Consider the following 22,091-nt stretch of genomic DNA (forward strand, 5'->3'; position numbering starts at 1 on the left):
CAGAACAAAAACTGTTCTCAGTAGGACTCAGTAATGAGTAGCTCCACCATTCTTGTTAATCACTTCAAAAATGTGTTTGGGCATGCTTGATGTGAGTGTTTCCAGGAGGCTAGTGGGAACATTGCTCCAAGTGGTGAAGATGGCTTCACCAAGGGCATCAACTGTCTGGAACTGATGGCCATTTTTATAAACTTCCCTTGTCATCCATCCCCAAATGTTCTCTATGGGATTTAAATGAGGGGAACATGCAGGATGGTCCAAAAGAGTGATGTTATTCTCCCTGAAGAAGTCCTTGGTCAAGCGATCATTGTGAACTGCAGCGTTGTCCTGTTGAAAAACCCAGCTGTTACCACACAGACGAGGGCCCTCAGTCATGAGGGATGCCCGCTGCAACGTAAGCACGTGAGTATCCGCCGTTTGACGACCCTTCAACACCTGAAGCTCCGGTGTTCCACTGAAAGAAAAAGCACCCCAGACCATGATGGACCCCCCTCCACTGTGCCGGGTAGAAAACATCTCAGGTAGGAGCTCCTTACTGCACCCAACCTCAGCAGCAATGGTACGCTACGAGAGGCCTTGCTTATGCAGCTCGACAATCCGACCACGTTCAAAAAGAGAAAGCTTCTTAGCTTTAGCCATATATATATATATACAGTATATATATATATATATATATATATATATATATAGTATACAGACGGGAGTCTGGAGTGGCTGGTCTGGAGTGGCTGGTCCATGTATATATATATATATATATATATATACAGTATATACAGTATATATATATATACTATACAGACGGGAGTGTGGAGTGGCTGGTATATATATATATATATATATATATATATATATATATATATATATATATATATATATATATAGTATACAGACGGGAGTGTGGAGTGGCTGGTCTCCCCATGGCACAAGGCCTACTTTGAGCAGGAGAGTTATTGACTTGGAACGCCACACAGGCAAATAATTAGCAATATAAAGGACAGAAACTCAAGCTCTAGAGTTTGTAGAAGTATTGTCAAGCACAGCCAATAAAAAGCAACATTGGGTAAAAGAGGAAATCTGAGTCTCCTATCTATTTGACTATATGTGTTGATAAGACGTACACACACTGGCTTGCACAGAATACAGTAAACACACACTGAGAGCCCGAGTAGGTCATTGAGCCTCCCTTGTCCTTGGGCTTAACATGACACTTAAGGACGACGACAAGGAGAAAAAGAAAAGGCAAGACTGCACACATTAGAAACTGCTTCTATTCGCTGCTCCCCGGCTGAAATGTCAGCGCTATTCTTTGGCTGTAGAGGAAGGAGGTGGGGTGAAGGTGGGCCACACAAAAGAGCAGGGATTCAATGGTAATTTGTTGCTTTTTCTCTCCAACCACTTTCATTCTGCTGAACAAGTCATCATGGATCTAAACGGGAGCAAAAAATGGGAAAACTTCCTCTTCCCGCTCCTGGACAAATGAAGCAATGTTTTCTGCATGATCATCCCACCCGCTGACAAATCAAACACACACTTAGTGCCTTTCAAGGAATCAATTCCAACAAAAGAGACAACACATGTCAATAGCAAGACAAACACATGTTAAAACACAAGACATCATAGACTGTCTAATAGCTATTATTACCACCACCTTTTCTTTGCTGGATTTTTCTTAAAGATGGGTTAAAAAACGAAGAAAAAATCCCCATCATGTGTGGTGCGGATAAAGCTTTTTCTTTTTTTGGACAATTTCCAGAAAATCTTAGTCAATAACAAAAATTGCCTCTGACTGCTGAAGCTGAACTGAAATGTACAATGAATGTTGAACTATCCTACGAAATGAAATCACTTCAGCAAATGAGGATCGAACCAGCGACAATCAGGTTGGGAAACGACCATTCTACAACCTGAGCCATGCCACTGTGCACTGAATAAGCAGAACGTTGCAGGGCGACATTGAACTTGTCGATTTATTTTCAATGGGAGGTTGTTTTTTTTAATTTCACCTTTATTTTACCAGGTAACATCAAATGAAAACAGAACAGCTTCTTGTTTCTTCGCCAGATCTGAGAAAGCAGCTATGCGGACCTGTTTATTGTGTGTGGAGGTGATAATGTAAAAAATGTCACCGAAATGTCAATGAAAATATCAAATTATATAATAAAATATCCAAGTCCTGATAGATAGCCTAGATGTCCTGAATTAGCTGAACATTTTGGTGTCGGAATGGTTTGAAGTGGTCGAGAAATGTGGGAGTAGTTAACAGACATAAAGTGGCGCAATTTGAAATGCTGGAAAGTAAAAATGGAGAATGATTACTGAAATGTATAAATATGTTGAACGATCACACTGACGATGCTCACTCGAGCCTCAGTCCTGGTGGATCAGTCCTCTGCCATGTAAAAATCAACTGTTTAAAATGTATGAATGATGACCAAATGAACCTCATTGGACTACCCAGCAACCATCGGGTTGGAAGACGACCAATCTACCACCTGAGCCATGTCACCCTGTTGTAGAATAGGTGGAACGTTACAGTAATGGAAAATGTAAAATGATTTTTAACCAGTAGGGGGTACGATTTAGTTTGTCCATTTGTTTTTATTGGACTAAAATTGGCAGAATTTGAAATGTTTGCAAGTAAAAATGCAGACTGAATATTGAAATGTATAAATAAGTTGAATGGTTACAGTGGAATCGAGGCTTGAAACAGCAACCATCAGGTTGACAAACAACCAATCCACCTCGTGAGCCATGTCACCCTGTAGAATAAGTGGAATTTTGCAGTAACGGAAAATTATTTTCCACCAGTAGGGGACGCCGAATCAATTCATTTTTCAATGGGAAAATGTTCACATTAAATGTGAAATGACTGTAAAGGTGGGATTTAAAATAAAAATGTCATGATAAATACTTCCTGCTAGCTTGACATTGACGCTTTCCTCTGATTTCAGATCAACATTTGCAATAAAAATGAGCGTTGTAATTACATTCAGCTCCAGAACCCTCCCCATCTGTCTTCAGCCGCCATTGTTCATGAGCAGCACAATCCGGGTTTAAACCCTACAAATGCATCAGACTCTTATTAAACACATCCAAAGTATGAACTATATAGCTACTCACCACCAACATGGCCGTGTCTTCTGTTTGGTGGCTTTAAAAAGCTGTCATTTTATTTTGTGTCCACACTTCAGGGACATCATGTACACACATTTAATGTTAATGTTTGTTTTAATTGCGGGTGTTTTTATAATGTACAGGGAACTCAAAGATGAGAGAATGAATTCAAAATGCTGCCGTTTGTGAAGCATAGAGATAAGGTATTAGTATGAGTGAATTTTTAATTAAAAAAAAGCTTTTATTCCCCAGAATTTAGAGTTATCAAGCACTCTCCTGATTGAGGCTGGGCTGTGATGAATACATTTGAGGCTTGATGGAATGATGAGCTTATAACCTCTGATACGCTGGCCCTTTAAGCCTCACACTCATTGTCATAATGTGCATGCAGAGAAACAACCAGGCAGGCCTTCGATCTTATCACCACCGTGGTTTCCTCTGCCAGATTTAGACCAAGGTAACGCGACACCGCTGCTGAGGAGACGAGGCTTGGGGAGTCTGTGTTTTGTTTTTGATAAATATGCAAAGTGTTGGCTGACTTGTACACGCACACAAACACAAGCGCGACAACCGTTAAAACACAACATCCGCCGCAGTTTTCAAATGTTTATTTGTGGGAAGGTAGCTACTTTTTATCTTTTTCATCATGCATGGAATGTATCCAGAAAAGTTTCGCTTTCATATATTTGTAATATAATATATAGTGGATTTAGCATTCACATCCTCACCAATTAGCAAAATTGGGTCCACAAAATTGTATTTTTTTGTCTGAAAATAGGCCGTATTGTACACAGAAAACACATCTCATTAATCATAAGTGGTAATAATTTATATATACAGCGGTGTAATTTCTTATTTTTATGCATGTTTGTCACACGTACAGTCATGTGAAAAAATTAGGACACCCGATTAAATATCCAGTTCTTTATGAAGAAATGTTCACATATCAATGTCTGATCTTGTTTTTCTTTATCTCTGGAAAAGAAAGTGATTTAATTGCAGGTAAACAACAAAAATTAACATTGTTTTACTCATTAAACAAAATACATCAACAAAAATGTATATTCTAACTGAGGAAAAGGTTAGGACACCCTACCACCTAATAGCTAGTGTTACCCCCTTTGGCTGAAATAACTTCAGTGAGACGCTTTTTGTAGCCATCTACTAGTCTTTGACATCGGTCTGAAGAAAGTTTGCCCCACTCCTCAACGCAGAATACTTTCAGCTGTGAGATGTTTGAGGGGTTTCTTGCATGTACAGCCCGTTTCAAGTCACCCCACAGCATCTCAATGGGATTAAGATCTGGGCTTTGACTCGGCCATTCCAGGACACTCCATTTCTTCCTTTTCAGCCAGTCCTTGGTGGATTTACTGGTATGTTTTGGGTCATTGTCATGTTGCAGGGTCCAGTTTCGCTTTAGCTTTAATTTTTTCACAGATGATCTCACATGTTCCTCAAGCACCCTCTGATACACGATAGAATTCATGGTGGATTCTATGATGGTGAGCTGGCCAGGTCCTCCTGCAGCAAAGCATCTCCAAACCATGACACTTCCACCTCCATGCTTCACAGTTGGTATGAGGTTCTTTTCCTGGAATGCTGTATTGGGTTTACGCCAAACATGTCCTCTGTTCTGGTGTCCAAATAATTCAATTTTAGATTCATCTGTCCAAAGAACATTATTCCAGAAGTCCTGGTCTTTGTCAAACTTCAGTCTGGCCTTCATGTTCTTCTTGGAGAGCAAAGGTTTCCTCCTTGCACACCTCCCATGAAGGTTAAACTTGTGAAGTCTCTTTCTGATTGTAGAGGCATGCACTTTCACATCAACAGTAGCAAGAGCCTGCTGTAGGTCCCATGATGACATTTTAGGGTTTTTGGAGACTTCTTTTAGCATCTTGTGGTCTGCTCTCGGGGTGAACTTGCTTGGACAGCCAGACCTGGGCATGTTGGCAGTTGTTTTGAATGTCCTCCACTTGTAGACTATTTTCCGGACAGTGGAATGGCTGATTTTATATTCTTTTGAGATCTTTTTAAATCCCTTACCAGACTCATTTTTTTCTGGATTTTTTTTTGGTGGTGGTCCCGGAGGGTAACCCCCCCAACGACTACTGTACATATTACGACATTTTCATCCCATGTGAACTGTGCCACTGCATTAATGGTATAAAGAAGGAAGCATAAACAAAATGGCACCAATTTTCACCAGAAAATGTCTTTTATAACTAAATGAACACAGATGGAAAGTTGTGGGAGGTGGACATGGAGAGGAAATGCTATAAATATGCATTCCATTACATTTTGGAGAATTTAATTCAGGGCAAATGAGAGAGATGAGCTGCAGCTAAAATGATGTTCTTAATGGACAGGTGTCCACTTAAAATCTCTGGCAAAGCTAAGACTAATGGATTGCTTTATATGCAGCACATTCAGGGAATGGAGAAAGGATTGGGAGAGCTTAAGAGCTTGAAGCACCCTGCGTGGAAGTCCTGCATAAATACGCAACTTGAATTTCTGCAGGTTACCATTTGGCATGCGTAGCAAGTGTGTGTATTTCTGGACAAATGAGCCTGCTGGAAAATGGAAGTAACAGCAAATGCACACATAAGACAGGACTTATTTTATGATTATTATATGAATGACAATGGCATGCTTTTTTAATAGTTTATTGTCTGATGAGTTGTGGGGTGGGTCAGGGGTGTTCAAAGTGCGGTCCGTAGGTCATTTGCAGCCCCAGCTGTTTTTTTTATGAGCCCTCTGCACATTCTAAAAAATATAATTTAGCAGGTAAACTAAAAAAAAACCCAAAATACAGCAAAAATGAAAAAATATGCAGTCATTTTACTAGAATAAAGTCAAAATAATGTTGTAAGTTGTTCTAATGAGGAAAAAGTCGTAATTTTACAAGAATTACTGTCCCGTCTTGGCATGATGCGCGAGATGAGACCCGATAGCAGCTAAAAAAGTATATTAATTATAGCTGCTGTGCAGCGGCAAGATACCAACAAAGAGCAGTTCTGAGACAAACGGCAATGTTGCGACAAACTAGGCAGCGCGCACCTGAACTAAATAGGAGCATAACTAAAATTAGCAGCAGGTGCGAGAGAACAGAAATGCAAAGCAGGGAAACCCAGAGCAGTGCAGAAATGGAAGTCATACCAAAATAAGGGCATGAAACACGGACAAAGACATAAAACGTGAACCTAAACAACCTGTCACGCTGGCTAGTTCACAGAGCGTGATAATTCCGTTATAATATCCATCCATCCATCCATCTTCTACCGCTTATCCGAGATTGGGTCACGGGGGCAGCAGCCTAAGCAGAGAGGTCCAGATTTTGCTCTCCCCGGCCACTTCCCCAAGGCCTATGTTATAATATTGTGAGGAAAAATAATGTCATTTTAGTAGCATAAAGTTGAAATATGAAAGAAAAAAACATTTTTAAAGTTGTAATGTTTGGAAAATTAGGTTGGGAAAAAAGTTATAATGCTATGAGAATAAAGTCAAAATATTATGGGAAGAAGAAAGTCATAATTACAAGAAGAAAATGTACAAAAACAGCTGCAATTTATGAGAATAAAGTCAAAATATTAAGAGAAAAAAGCTGCAATTTTACGAGAATAAACTTATAATATTACATTTTTTGAAAAGGGTGTTTTAGTTGCTTAGAGTTTAAATACTGAGGAAAGAATATAATAGTATATGTATAATATTGTAGCATTATGAGAAACAAAAAAAATAATAAAGTTGTAATTTTTTTGAAAATTTGGTTGGGAAAAAAGTTATCTTCCCGGTTGTTGCTTTCAAAGAAGTAGTAAATGATCACAATTTAAAATGTTTTCAAATTCTATGAAAAAATAAGGGCAATATATGTCGTTACAGAGCTGCCGCACTCCTCTAGAAATGAAAATGAAACTTAAGCTTGTGTGTGTGAGGGTGAGAGAGAATAATACACTTGTTGTGTGCTTGCCTCTTGTCCCTGTATTTTTCAGTCAGCCATAACTAAGTGTTGCACAATTCGGATTGTGCTATGTGAGTGTGTGTGTCATGAAGTCCTTCAATGAGAAACTATTTGACTGAAAAGGCACCGAGCTAATAGATGGGGTTTAAAGGTGTAATAATATCTAAGAGTGCGGTACAAAGTACCGTGGAAGGGGAGGAACCGGAAGAATCTGATGACTTCCTGCCGCAGCCGCTTTACTTTATTTATTTTGCTTATTGCTTATGTGCTTATTTTATTAAAACCCTTTAACACTGAAGCTGGTGACAGAATTTGCAATGCTATTTTTAAACTACCATTTGCCTTGAAACATTTGTACTAGGGACTGCGTCACAACAGCTCCCGGAAACAAAACAGAGCGGGGGTTTGTTTCCAAAGGAGCTTGAGGCTGCGTCACAAAGAGGGACGGAGGAACAAGCTTTACATGACAAAGTTATAAAGCTTGTTTTGCCGTCTTTCTTCATCTTGTGAAGGAGGTCGATACACAATTCATTCAGGAAGGGAGGAGATCAATGGAATCTCAGTAGTAAAGTGGTAAAGTAATAAAAGCCACGGTTTTCATTATTAATTTGTTCCAAAAGGTTAGACATAAACTAAAATGCACAAAAACCAAAGCAATTTTTAAATTATTATTTTAGAAATAATCAATCAATCCAATTAATCTTTTCCATACTGTTAGAATCTGGTGAAACTGTGGAATGCTAGAGCCCTGGTGTGCAGAGACAGAGGCTACGTGCAAATAAAAGCTTTTAATTAGGCACGAGTAGGTGCAGGCAGAAGACGAACCAAAAGCGACAGAGGCAAAAGGCTCTGCGAAAACACAAACCGGTAAGTACATGGAAATTGCAACAGGTAAGACAACACGTCTCGGTGAGAACCGGACAAAGGCAATGAACCAGCAAAGTCAGATTGACTCATCGGTCTAGTAAAGCCACTGATTGAATTGTCAGTCGTGATACACTGCCACACCGGTGTGAAGCGACTGCACCTTACATCTAGCAGAAAGTACACCAAAATAAGAGCGCAGAACAGAAAGTAATGATTTCTGTCCTGTGAAGCATGACAGTACCCTCCCACAAGGAATGGATACCAGACGTTCCACAGTCTCTAAATATCCAGGGAAGGTGGAGATAGGAACGGGGTCGCCGGACTTGCACCTCTCTCACCACGGAGGGACGAATGCCGGCGTCCTCACAGCCAGCAAGGCAGCTTCTGGTGGCTACGCCAGGTTGCGCAATGGTGCAGCCAGTCAGAAAGCAGCTGGCGATGACAGTTTGGGAGTTGCTGCAGCCGGTGACGAAGATAGGCAAGGACTTGTCGCTTCTACCGCAGGAACTGTGGACGGCTGATGCAGCCAGGTTCACGGCGCTGGAGTTGGAGACTGCTGCTGTGGACAGGTCTGTGGAGCCAGAGCGGGAGGCAGCTGGCGTGGCCAGATTGCCGGCGCCAGAGCTGGAGGCGGCTGGAGCCGAGTCAACATTTTGGTGTAAATTTTTTACATTAACTGAAAAACACGTTAACTGGGTTCCACTTGAAATCTTTAGTTGGAACAAAAAAGGGGAAAGGACAGGACATGTACTGGAAAAACAGGACGTTTGGTCACTCTTTCTTCGATGTGAGTCAAACACCTTTGAAATTCCTCACGGGAGTGACACTGTATTTTCCTCACGTAAAAAAAAAAATGTTGCATTCACAGACACCAATACATAGAATAGAAATGGCTTGGAAACAGCAGGGCGGCTGTATTTTCTTGCCAATACACAAGTGAATATAAGTGCCCTCCCGCAGTTGTCAAGGATAATGTTATTATACGTGAATCAATATTGTAGCAACAGAGATGCACAAGCAAGCATTATGATAAGGAAAGCCCCCGGACAAATCTGATTAGTAGCCTTTGGAGAGGGCTGTTCCCAGAAGGACCTGCTGTCACACTGACCCTGCTTAACCTCTTGATTTTCAGGGTTCAAGTCCAATTAACCTCCAGGAGGAAGCGAGAGTGTCACCAGCAGTGCAGTCAATAGAAGCCCAATAGTAATCATTTCATTTTCTGCTTCATCAAACACGCTGGTGCCCCACCTCACTAATCTCAATCAAAGGCACGGCCATTTGTCATTGCAGACACCCGAGTCTTACGAGAGGGAGCCGCTCTCACCGTCCCATCTGTGCTGGATTCACTTATCGGGGAAGAACTTAGGCTTCATGACGTTGCAATGAGGAAGCATCAGATACGGTGTTTCTCACATGTGGTGGTATCAGCATGACGTGCACTTTTCATCCTATTCATGATCCATCCCATCGGGAGACCTGCCCAAAGCACACAGGAGACGTGTGGGGACAGTGTGTGACAAGCGAAGCAAAATTTGGGAACATTTTTTTTGTTGTTGAGACCCGATTCATACTAAAACGGTTCAAAAACTGTAGAGACTGTCGTTCTGCCTGTGGCTCTTGCATCCACTTGCATCAGTGCCAAGGGGGGCTACTGATCATGGTCGTCACTTGGCCTATTTTATAACTACAGCAAACAACTAAGAATATGAGCCAAATGCATCAAAGTAAATAATAATCGTCCTCAAGGTTGTTGATCGTATCCGGCATCATTGCGTCTCAGTTCAGTTAAAGTTAAAGATCCTAAGATCAGCAAAGTGTACAGTGAGAAGAGAAAGATTCGCAGTACATTTTATTTATGTTAATGGCGTACCTACGTTTATTTTAGGGGCAGAAAAGGTGATTATGTATTTGACAGTTTTACCATCATTTTACATCGCTAAGTTGAATGTTACATATGAAAAACAACCAGCCAGCCACCTAGAATCAAATAAATCTTCGAGTTTCGCAAAGGTTAAATTCATGTTTCACAACAGCAACATGGACAGTCGCAGCACACAAGAATATCAGTGTCAAAATGATGAAAAAGACGCTCACGCAACAGTTACAGTTTCTATTTCTTACTTTTTGAAGCATTCCCTACCTCACACTCTTAGGCTAAGTTCACACTGCAGGTCAATTCTGATTCTTTTGCTCATATGTGACCTGTACCTGATTTTTTTCATGTCATGTTCATGTTTTTTTTAATGCGACTCTTTCTTATCTAGACATAAATCCCACATGTAACTGAGCTACTACAGTCTGAATGGTGAGATTGCATATACAGTGTTCCCTTGCTTATCGCGGAGGATAGATTCCCAAAATAGCCCGCAATAAGTGAAACCTGCGAAGTAGCCAGCTTCATTATTTACAATTATTATGTATGTTTTAAGGCTGTAAAACCTCTCATAGACTTTATACACTTTTATCAGACAGGCAACAAAATGTTCTCACATTTCTCTCTTGTTTAAACACTCCCAAAAAAGTTCAAACCTTTGTTGGAATTTTAATGATCAACCTTAATGATCAACACAAGAAATTTGTAAGTCACTCATGCATGTTTCACTCCTGTGACTGTGCCCGGCGCTGTTCCGTTGTACTGTAGCATTTGTATCCTTGTTAAAACATATTGCTGCAGACAAACCGAACATTCATTTACAAGCTAGCAAGCAAGCAAGCTAGCGATGACACAGGTCACATAGCAGGACGGCACGAAGGAGATTGATTGACAATGGTCTACAGCCAATCAGGACGCAGAAAACAATGGGCGGTGCAGACAGACGAGAGAAGGAAGAGATACAAAAAAAATCAGCAAAAGGTGAACCGCAATAGAGCGAGGTAACTCTGTAGCCGACCCATACGTGATAGAAAGGTGTATTTTGTTGTGCTAACAAAGACTTGGATAAAAGCTACTCACCGATGTAGGCTAAGTTATTCTTGTCATCTGAAAATTGCTTCAAAAAAGTGTCAGTGAAGAGGCTCACGTCAATGTCTCATCAGTCTTGGCTGTGACATCCACAACAGAACAGACGTTCTCCACAAATTGCCACAGCCAAAAGTGTTGCTTTCCTTCTTCTTAATCTTAATCATTTGATTCATCAATCAAATGTTGACTCCCATTGCACAAAATCCTTGAAATTGCCACAAACAAAGCAGAGCACAAATTGAGTCAATGTTTACTTCCGTAAACACACAGCAATGCGTCTCATTTTTTTGGTAATCAGAATTGGGCATCATCACCTCCAGTGTGAAGGTAGCCATAGTCCCATATCAGTCTATCTTTGCTGATACCACGTGTGTTGTTTCTCTGGGAATTTTTGTCCAAGCATTGAGGAAAAAAACATTTGTGAGATCATAGGTGAGAGCTGTTGGGTTTATAATCTCTGCTTCTGTTTGTCCCAAAAGAGTTTGATTGGATTCAGTGTTTGCCTGTTGAATTCTTCCAAACGCGTGAAAGGATGCATTATAGGCCTTGGTCTGAGCACTGGGACGCAATTATTTGTAAAACAGAAAAAGGCCTTCTTAAACCTTCTTTCGATGAGCTGTGGTCCCATTGGAAGTTGTGTGGTTTGTCATGGAACTCAACATCAATTTTACAAGGTTTATTAACAACAACAAAAAAGACATTTAGACAGCGGATAAGTAAAATACATATCGAGCCAATCAACAAAATAAACCAACAATGACAGAAGATCAAGAAGTAAGGAAGCTAATGGAGGTAGACGATATTGCAAATTTTGATATCAATTTGACACTGGGCCAGTACAGTAATCCCTCGTTTGTCGCGGTTAATTGGTTCCGGACCCAACCGTGATAAGTGAATTTCCGCAAAGAAGGATTCGATATTAACAAACTGAATATTGTTGTAGTTTGAGCATAGAAAACCTGTTTATCACTTTATAAATACATTTTTTAACATCATTACAGCCCTGTAGACATGAAGTAACGCCCTATAGTCACTTTTACACGCTATTATTCATCACACATCACTTTGCACAGGCTACGGGATCACTTCAGGGACAAAAGACGGCTGCCGCTAGGATAGTAAGCTCCCGAGCTAATTTGTTAGCCTCTCCAATTCATTCTAGAGATAAGAAAGTGTTAGAAAAAGGAGTGGAGAAGAAGGAAAGAAGCCAAAAACATACCACTTCCACACGGAATGAGAAGAGAACCTTTTTTTTTTTACTCAATTTCAGCCATGCCATGCTCGTCTCAGGCATGGCATGTCAGGTCGGCCCAGCTGGCAAAAAAAAAAATAATTGAACAATATATAGTGGAAACACAATATAAGACACTGTAACAAATCAATAAAATAATACAAATACAGTTCAATTTGCGATTCAGCATCCAAAAATTTTTCACTGAAATTTGTATTCTCCGAAAAAAGGCCCTTTATTCTGCAGAAAACACATTTCCTTCACCGTAGGTCGGTAATAATTTCTAAATACGAGATAATAGAGGTAAAATGTACAGACTACATGTACCAACATTTTTTAAATAAACATTTTTACATGTTTCTGCTTCTATGCTTCACTGATAATGTTTTTTCCTCGAGCGTTGAGAGTTTGCACTTTGTTCGGCAGTCCGTGAACGCAGTTGTGTGCTGTGCCTGGCTACACTGCAACTCCAATTCCATCAGTTCATTGATCGTTGTGAGTACCTATGCATTTTAGCATTTTAATTGTATTTATCGGAGGAGGGAGCAAGTCAGCGTTTTGCAACTCAAGTCTTGTCTCAAGTCCAAAGTCATAGGCTTGACATTTTTGAGTCCTTACAAGTCAAAAGCACTGTTTAGTGTTTACCAAATAAGATGCTATTTTAACATTGTAACATGAAATTTGACACATACAATATATGCATTTTTAAGTGTTCTATTTTTAAAATAAAACAAGACCATTGGGACAAGACTTAGTCACAGAAAAAGAGTGCTGACATAGCATTCAGGATTTAGACGGAAATGCACAGAAATGTAATCCACACATTGGTTGTTTGCTCTTAAACCTGATTGGACGTTAATAAATGCATTCAATGAGGCCGGAAAGAAATAAAGAAAAGAAAAGCATAGATTACTGTTGGCTCTCTTCAAATATTTCAAAGCCCCTCCGTGTCCAACGGCTTCCCTGACTTTGTAAACAATGTGTACTATCAATATGACAATATCAACAAAATACACACATATTTGTGAAAATAAACAGAGGAGAACAGAACAAGAACGTACCAAAAAATATATCACTGAAAAAAAAATAGACACAAATTGTGGAAGAACTGAAGTACCGGCCGTGACGGCAGGACGAAAATGTAAGGAATGAACGAGCAAACCTCGTGGATCAAAGTGGCAAAGACAGAGGAAACAGCGTGGCGTCTTCCTGCCGTAGCCGCTTGGCATAAGAAGTCCTGTTTGCGGTGTTTGGTGGAGCAAAGGAACAAACATTTCCCTCATGCGTTACAATCACCACTATTCTATCATTTGGTGAGAATTACCAGTGAAATGCCAGCCTTACCGTAGACATCGCCCTCAAATGCAATGTGTCTCGGTCAAAATACCGTCCTGCTTGGCACCTGTCAACGTGACAAGATCTGAGATCTCAGACGCAAAGTGATATTTCACCCCAGAGGTCAGTACAGATGCTGGCAGTAATCCAATTAGAGCAGGGGTTAAACAAATCTATCCAGCTTTTACATAATGCTTCTTGGGATGTGTAGTGAAAGTCTGTACCATGAAGGCACATAATGGCAGTAAACAGACCCAAAAATTTTGCACAAATGAGGTACAGCTAGCACCGAGTCAAGAGTGGTGTCAGTGTTACGCTTGATGTTTTTCACCTGCGCAGACGACGGCGAGCATCAAACTAACATGCTCAAAATACTGGAAAGTTTGCTTGTATTCACTGGTATTGTACAAGTAACGTCTTGTAAGTAACTTCATTTTGCGCAATGAATACTCGACTCTTGCATGGAGGATGAATGAGCAAACACCGTTGTAACGCTAGTCTAACATCGCCACAATTGTAGATTAGTTATCCGTTTGTGCTTCTGTTTTGTGGAATGTATGGCCGACAATCTTGTGGTTTCTTTTGCACGTTCCCTATGTTGTGTGTTGCTGCTGCATCTGCAGTGATAATTCTGACAATTTTTTTCTTACACTGGTGAATTCATGACTCAGGTGTCATTTTATTTATATTATTAAAGTATTTCGGTGACTATTCTGTTCGACTTGAATGTCACAAGATTCTACAGAAACATAATCCGACACAATTTTTAGTTTTTCCTTTTTTTTAAAGTACCAATTCAGGCGCCGTTTAAGCAAAGTACAAATTTGACACCAGGCAATTCCGAATTTGAAATGTCAATTCAATTCATTCAATTCAATGTTGATACAGTAATCCCTCATTTATTGCGATTAAGTGGTTCCAGATTCGACCATGATAAGTGAATTTCCGCCAAGAAGGATTCCTTATTAACCTGTTTACAATCTTCTAAATATGGTTTTTAACATGAAGGGTTTATATATATGAAATAACATGTCTACGCTCATATTATCCAATACAGTAGACATAATAAGACAAAATAAGACATAAATATGACAGGTGTGTGTTGTTGCAAATGTGTTCCAGGTTAGGGTAGCCGAGTGGGGGGCGGACAAGAAGTGACGTCGGGGGGTTCAGAGTTGAGTTTCATCTTGGCGTGGATTACGGCGACAACAGTAGCCCGTGTTCCGTATTATTGTGCCTGTTGTGAGATCATTCAAACCTGCAATAAAAACCTGTTGTTCTGGCGATCAAGTCTGGTGCTTGTGTGTCTCACCCAACATTACAGTAACATTACTGACACCTAGTGACCAGTGTAGAATACAACATATCATCACAATGTCTTTGAAAGCCTTATATTTATATTTTACTTCATTTAGCTATTTTTGTGCTTGAAAATGCTTCGTTTTGGCAAAACATATGTCAAATTGGCTTGAATAGACGTATTTTTTGACTAATAGTAGGCCGTATTCAACCACAAAACACCACGATTTATGAAGCCTAACGTGGCAAGGGATTACTGTACTTGGATAAAGCAAAGCATTCTGGGAAATGAGGTATTTTTCCATCATTTTAAAGTTATAATGCAGCAAATAAAATGATCTGTCTTACAGAAGATGCTTTTACTTTTAACTGGCAATGAAAAACAATTGCTGTAATGAAAATAATGTACACATGAGGTTGATATTGCGTTTTTTTGTTTTATAAAATATGTAAAACATATGGAATATACTGTAAAGCATGATTCTCCGTTATATGTATCAGATAATATCAAAACGATACCAAACCATTAATGCTTGTGACAAAGAGACTACTAAGGGGTAACAGGACAATTTTTGCCAGAAAACAAATGCAGACGCGTGGGCCAAGTTAGCTGAGCACCAAAGAAAAGCAGCGTTATATATGTATGAGTCTGTTCTGGCCAAAGCTTTACAACGATGACATGAAAATGAATGTGGCCACACAGTCAGTGCCTGACTCATACAATTGCGTCGGATTGATCAGGGCCGCCTCACAGGGCGTTGCACTTAGAGATGCTAATAGCGGAGGCTCTACCGCCAGCAGACAGGGAGGTCACAAAGTCAATACTGAGGCATGCTGAGTGTTAACAATGTGCCGCTGAGAAAGTGAGAGGAGAATGAAGAGGCTTTGTTGTGCCACATGGCCACCGGGCTGAATATGGGCCATGAGGGACTTGATCACCCGATTGTTCCGCTGACATGCGCCCGCCTCTGTAGCCGCTCTGGTTAAATAGCTGCAATCCCCATTCGCCACTGACAGATGTATCTTTATTCAAGGATTTATTCCACTTTGTTCTGTGTTTGAACAGGATTAGGATTATTTAAAGGGGATTAATGTTGTTTTTTATGGATAAGGTCAGGGCTTGTGTCAAAGGGATACATGTTACGGGGTCATTGCTTGCCTTTTCGACATTTTGTCAAGCTGCAGTGAAGTGGCCTCCATCCTTTCTGCATCTGTTTGAAGAAAGTCAACATTTACTCATCACTTGTTCACATAAACGGTAATCCCTCGCCACTTTGCACTTCAAATTCCACGGCTTCGCTTTATCGCGGTTATTCAGAACTATATCAATGAATAAATCATGGTGTTTTGTGGTTGAATACGGCCTGTTATTAGTAAAAATATGCACATTTAAGCACATTTAAAGATTTTCAAGCATAAACGAATGGCTAAATGAATTTAAATGCAAATATAAGGCATTCAGAAGACGCATTTCAAGACGTTTTGATGATGTGTAGTATTCTACACTGGTCACTAGGTGTCAGTAATGTTACTGTAATGTTCGGTGAGACACACAAGCTTGAATGTTTGAATGATCTTAAAACAGTCACAATAATCCCTAACAGGGCTACTGTTGCTCTCACGCCAAGTTAAAATTCAACTCTAAACCCCTGATGTCGTTTCCTGGCCGCACCCCCCCCCACTCAGCAACACACTTGAGCACGAGTCTTATTTATGTCTTAAGTGTCTTATTTACCCTTATAATTTCTACTAGGTGACTAGAGCTGTCTAATAATGTTAAAACCCATTCATAAACAGGGCTCAAACTACACAAATATTCCAATTAAAAACTGTATAAGCAATCCTACTTCACAGAGATTCACTTTTTTTGCTTTTATTTTGTATTTATTAAAATATTACTTTACATATTTTGTCAAGATTATTTTATAAAAATATATCATATATATATATTATATATAATACACAATAGTGTAAGTGTGTGTATATATATGTACTGTATATACGATTCTGATATCAACCCATACCGATACCGTACCCATGTGTTTGGTTTGGTTTAGTTTATTTGAACATGAAGGTTACAATGGAATACATCTCATGAATCATTCTTTGACAGTTCCACATGTCCAAAAGGAGTAGGAAGAAGCAAAGCTTATTTAATCCTAACCCCCCATCTATTCCACATCTAGTACAGCACCTGTTGTTCACTTCCTGCATTCCATGTCATGTTTTCTATGATAATCACAATAATAATACATCATAAATAACAGTAAGAAGACAAAAAAAAGACCAAAAAAAAAACAAGCATGACAAAACAATCATTGTGATGATCATTATTGTAGCGGTTTGAAAGTGTACTAAATCTGCAAATTTTAATATGTGTGATTTTAAAAATAGAGGGTTTGTATGTTGTCTATACTTGGCATTATGAATGATCCTTACAGATCTTTTTTGCAGTACAGTGAGTGAGTGAAGATTGCTTTTGTAATTATTTCCCCATATCTCCACACAATACGTTAGATATGGTAATACTAAGGAACAGTACAGAGTGTGGAGTGATTTATAATCAAGAACATATTTTGCTTTATTCAATATAGAGATATTTCTCGCCACCTTTTGCTGTATATATTTAATATGAGATTTCCAACTCATTTTTTCGTCTATTATGACCCCCAGGAATTTATATTCTTCCACTTTTTCAATATCCACTCCATTAATTTGTAATTAATTTGGTCATACGTGTCCCTTCTGCTATTTCCAAATTGCATTATTTTAGTTTTACTTAAGTTCAAGGATAATCTGTTCCTATCAAACCATGATTTTAATATGACCATTTCATCCTTGACCTTTTTAATGAGTTCTTGTGTGCTTTCGCAAGAACAAAAAGCAGTGGTATCATCCACGAATAAGACCAATTTTAAGTCCTTTGTTACTTTACAAATGTCATTTATATACAAATTGAACAGTTTTGGTCCCAGTATGGACCCCTGGGGTACTCCACACGTGGTGTATAAACTCCCAGATGTGTATTCTCCTAGCTTTACAAATTGTTTCCTGTTTGCTAGATAGCTTTTAACCCAATTCAAAACTAATCCTCTAATTATGATATTAAAATATTGTGATTAATTGTATCGAAAGCTTTTGTCAGAGCTTATATGTGTAACATCACATATCTGTTTCTTGAGCAAAATTGATTCAAAAGTAATAAGTTCTTGTGCCTTGATTTATGTTATTTTCTAGACCTGGGTTCGATTCTCCCTCGGGCATCTCTGTGTGGAGTTTGCATGTTCTCCCCGTGCGTGTGTGGGTTTTCTCCGGGTACTCCGGTTTCCTCCCACATTCCAAAAACATGCATGTTAGGTTAATTGGAGACTCTAAATTGTCCATAGGTATGAATGTGAGTGTGAATGGTTGTTTGTCTATATGTGCACTGTGATTGGCTGGCGACCAGTCAAGGGTGTACCCCGCCTGTCGCCCGAAGTCAGCTGGGATAGGCTCCAGCATACCCCCGCGACCCTAATGAGGAGAAGCGGCGCAGAAAATGGATGGATGGATGGATGGATGTTACATTCTTATTTTATTGCAAACAAACTACTTATTAAAAGTGATATGGCGGCGACGTTGACGTACGGCTCAGCGGTCTACGTATATGATTTTGACAGCAGCACTTCCTGTTTCCCTGCGTGCTTTGCTGTACTGCTGTTGTAAACGGTTGCGAAGTTAGACGTTTAGCGCTGGTAAGGTCATTGTGAGCTCTGTTGTTACTCTGCTTGTTAAATTTATATATATACAGTATATATATTAAATTTATATATATATATAATATATATAATAACAAACTAGTCTCTTTGTCCTGTACTGTATCAGAGTGCCCAAACAAAGCACCCTACCAGTTGCTGACTCACTAACTGTGAATTTTTATTGAGTACAACCTGCCATGGGGCCAAACAAAGTTGCGTGTGCCGGCAATTTGATGAAGAAGGAGAGAAACAGTATTGAATTCAACAAATAACTCATGTTAAAGTACGAAGATGGCGTCTCCTAACCTCCCTCGACAGAAGTGGAATGACTTCTGCTGTGATCTGGTGCTATATAGAAAATAAAATGAACATTTTATTAACTTGGGGAGCAGCCACATGCAATGGTCGAGGAAACAATGCAACGCCAGTTGCATTTATTTTTTTGTAAAAACTTTCAACGGTCAAAACGTGTTTAGAATTTTCGATGTGCTGAGTCATTGAAATGTCAGTTTTGTTTGTTTATTGCAAACTACTGCCAAGTTAGAAAGCGGCTTTGCAGCAATTTCAGCAGAAATTGCGTGTGAATGCTGAAGCCGAACTGAAATGTAGAAATACATTCCCTGACTGAGGATTGAACCAGCAGCCATCAGTTTGCGAGCCATGCCACCGTGTAAAAAACAAGCAGAATGTTACATGTTGGGGGGTTCGCATCCTGACTCTTGCATCCGAGAGAGGACCCACCCTTTTTGGAGTCTGTGGAGGGGCTCCTGCTGCAGGGGATTCCCTCATTCTGCTCAGGAACTTTCACAGAAGATGCTGGATACCCGAACAGTTAAAAGTGCGATGATCAGCAACGACTGTGCATAACAATAGCTCCACCACTGACGCTTTACACGCCTAGCTTGTAAAACGAGCCTTTAAACAACACATGACAATCAATCCCATCTGATGGGTGGTCACCAGACCTGACTCCCGAGGATCTCCATGTGTGTCCTCCTCTTTTAGGCCCCATGAGACTGCCCGACACTATCCCACTGTCCATCTATCTCCAGCAGTCAGTCAGTCCCCTCAGCGGCACAAAAGAACAAACCATGTCGGATGTCACAGCTGATGTCGTAAAGGACAGTTGGGTTGAAAATGTCTCAGCAGGACCGTGTCACTGGCAGATAATTGGCCACACGTCTCATTTACATTTGAATAAAGACGCTAAGTGGAACAACCCAGCACTTTGTCATGTAAAGCAAGCACATGTAGTGCAGTACATGAATCACATTATACATACGCACATGTACACGACACTGTATGTATATGACGTTTTTTAATGTCTTCATTTATATTCATAACTTACCAAAAAATGACCTTTTCTTTAAGATCTTTTTTTTCTGCACTTGATCTATTTATATACAAATATCCACTACATTTATTTAAAAAAAACACGAGTACGTATTTATGTACGTTATACGTGTACATCGGGTGGACGCACTTTCAGCATGCAAGCTAAAAGTCGAAATGATCGACCTCTTTCTATAACGCATATAACATATACCAAATCTAACCGGTAAACTTTGAAACGCTATTTTAAATATTAATGATTAGTATTTCACATTCACATTTTCAAAGTTTACAGGTAATCAAATTAGTTGATATCATAATTAGATTCATTATGGCAATAAAGATATACACATAATTCCTCATTAGTTGTGTACATAACCTGAGTACTGGTAATATGTCAGTCAAATTAGCTTCGTAACGTTCATTAGGACACACAGTTCATCAATATAGAAGAATTAAAAATGATTTCGCAAAAGACAATGCAGCCGAAGTCAAGGCAACATATTGAAAAGGTTTCAGCAATGGGCACATTTTCCATTTCATCATGAAATAATAGTTTAAGAAGCGGACGTGTAGAAAACACTGATTTCTGTAGTGGAGTTCATGACGTGAGGCAAAGCCATCAAACAATGCACCTTTTTTCGACATAACTCACCGGCACAAGTGAGCAGATAAGTTTAGTGATAGATATAAGCATCTTAGCGCTGCGTTAGCTTATCCGTAATCAGAATAATAGAAAAAAAGATGAAAGTTGCGTCTCTTTGTGTAGCTTGAAACGGGGAGCATGACTCAGGAAATGTCAGCTGACTGATGTCATATGACAACTACAAAGTGTCGTTTACGCGATCACCCCAAACTACCTTGGCGATCTACCGGTATATTATATTTTTGATTAATAGTTTTATATATTTATAGGCCTATATATATTGTACAGAAGTTTTAAAAAAGAATGTTACGTATGAAAAGACAATGCTTTGTGCCATTATTAGTTATTATTATGTCAACATATTAAAAATTTTATATATTTTTACATAGCCATACAATTATATATTTAATAATAATAGATAATACAGTCCGCATCCGGGTACTCCAGTTTCCTCCCACATTCCAAAAACATGCATGTTAGGTTAATTGGAGACTCTAAATTGTCCATAGGTATGAATGTGAGTGTGAATGGTTGTTTGTCTATATGTGCCCTGTGATTGGCTGGCGACCAGTCCAGGGTGTACCCCGCCTCTCGCCTGAAGTCAACTGGGATAGGCTCCAGCATACCCTCGTGGCATAGAAAATGGATGGCTGGATAGATAATATATATTTTGGATTTATATTTTTATACAGGGTCAGGGAAAATGATCTGACACATTTGTAGGTTAAATAAAAGGCAAATAAAGTAAAGAAACAAGACAATGTTTTTATTTTCGAAAAGTACGTACAATGCCATTCTGTTTCATTATGTTTTAAAAATGAAATCAGTCAAATGGGATCCATTATTGTCCACACACTCAATGCAGATCCAGTAGCTGTGAAGTTGGTAACCCATAAGAAGATGGTGTTTGGAGCTGGTACGGGATCATGTCTACCAGGATTGAAGTGCTAACGGAACGCTCGTTGTGTTGCAGTTACAGATTAGTTTGTTTTGATAAATGTTTCCACAATGAAAGCGCGATGCTCACCGGTCCAATTCATGGCAGCAACTGAAAAAGGAACGAAAAACAACGGCATTATAAAGAAACAAAGCAAAATGGCATTATATGGAAAAATGGCATTATATGTACTTTTCGAAAATAAAAACACTTTCTTGTTTCTTTACTTTATTTGCCTTTTATTTCACCTACAAATGTGTCAGATCATTTTGCCTAACTCTGTATATGTATAGCTCATATATAGTACAAAAGTTTACAATGTTTTGTGTTATTAATATGTTAACATATTCATAATTTTATGTCTTATATAGCCACATGATTATATATTTAATGATAATAATAACATCCATTTTTTTATATTTGGGATTTATATTTTTATATACTGTACGCAAAGGCTAAAAAAAAAGGCGTGTTACATGTGTAAAGACAAATCTCTGTGTTTTTATTGGTTATTCATGAGTGGTGTGACGAGACGAGCAACTCACGAGACGAGGCGATGCACGAGATTGGGTCCACGAGAATGAGACCAGATTTTCCACATTAATATTAAGAAAAGTTCAATGAAAAAATATGACTGGACAAACAAACCTTTTTATTAAATGAGACACAAAAC

The 22,091-nt window shown here is 39.2% G+C and overlaps 1 protein-coding gene across 1 annotated transcript in view; it reads left to right on the forward strand.

Annotated features, from left to right (window-relative positions):
* isl1a (ISL LIM homeobox 1a) overlaps positions 1 to 14,738 on the forward strand; it is a 95,835-nt gene extending 81,097 nt beyond the window's left edge. The window contains exons 7-8 of the transcript XR_008569968.1: positions 9,072 to 9,142; positions 9,230 to 14,738. The gene's annotated coding sequence lies outside the window, so the exon portion shown is untranslated. The remainder of the gene's footprint in view (positions 1 to 9,071; positions 9,143 to 9,229) is intronic.
* Positions 14,739 to 22,091: the final 7,353 nt, after the last annotated feature.

Source organism: Dunckerocampus dactyliophorus, chromosome 4 (assembly GCF_027744805.1).
Source record: "Dunckerocampus dactyliophorus isolate RoL2022-P2 chromosome 4, RoL_Ddac_1.1, whole genome shotgun sequence".
Lineage (NCBI taxonomy): Eukaryota > Metazoa > Chordata > Actinopteri > Syngnathiformes > Syngnathidae > Dunckerocampus > Dunckerocampus dactyliophorus.